This window comes from Gymnoscopelus microlampas (genome assembly GCF_963454915.1).
Source record: "Gymnoscopelus microlampas genome assembly, chromosome: 7".
Lineage (NCBI taxonomy): Eukaryota > Metazoa > Chordata > Actinopteri > Myctophiformes > Myctophidae > Gymnoscopelus > Gymnoscopelus microlampas.
The window spans coordinates 8360667-8361535 of NC_139944.1; positions in this window are offsets into that span (position 1 = coordinate 8360667).

The following is an 869-nucleotide window of genomic DNA, read 5'->3' on the forward strand; positions in this document are numbered from 1 at the left end:
TGAGAGCAGATTCTGCACTGAAGCCTATCACTGATAAAAAGGTGTTGGAATCTGGCCCTCATCAGGAGAACTCTCCCTGAAGCAGCGGTGCGGTTCCCAATCTTTTTTTTCCTTGGAGCCCCCCCCATCTTACATCTGACAAAAGCCGAGATCCCCCACACATGCACACACTTGTGTTTTTCTAACACGTTAACCACTTTCGCCTTAAATACTTCTCATACAAAGAAAAGTGGAAATAGCTACAATATCTACAAGCTCGTACATTGCCATTTTGGAAAATGGCTTTCCGAACTAGTTCGGGCAGTCAGGCGGACATCTGGGGGTGCAGGAGCGTCCAAAAAAAAGCTCTGAATTAAGTCAAAATGCTGTTATCTCCGTTCATAGAAAAAGTTTGACCTTGATCTTTAGATGCCCCCCGAAGGGAGCCTGCCCTAGACCCCAGTTTGGGAAACACTGCCCTGAAGGATTGCTGCCGTTTGGGATAGGAGTGTAGATCTTGTTACCGTGCTCTCAGAGAACTGTGTCAGAGACAACTCTGCTAATCCCCCTACTTACAACATAAAAACACATGTGCCAGTGTAAGGATCTCATCTGGGCCTTCAATCTGACCACACCATGCTTCAAAATCAACTCAAGTTCGCCTGAGGGGATTTTAATTACTTTTACAGTTAGAATTCAAAGAAGATTTGCAGTGTTTGAAACGTAGACAATGCATGACTCACATTGGCAAGAAGATCATCCGTTACCGACAATGTTTTTGTTTTGTTTCATCTTTGGAGACTTGTCATTACTTGCCATATAATGTAATTGATTTTGACAAATAGCCAAAAACAAACAACAAAATTGTTCATTGACAGAAAAGATACAGG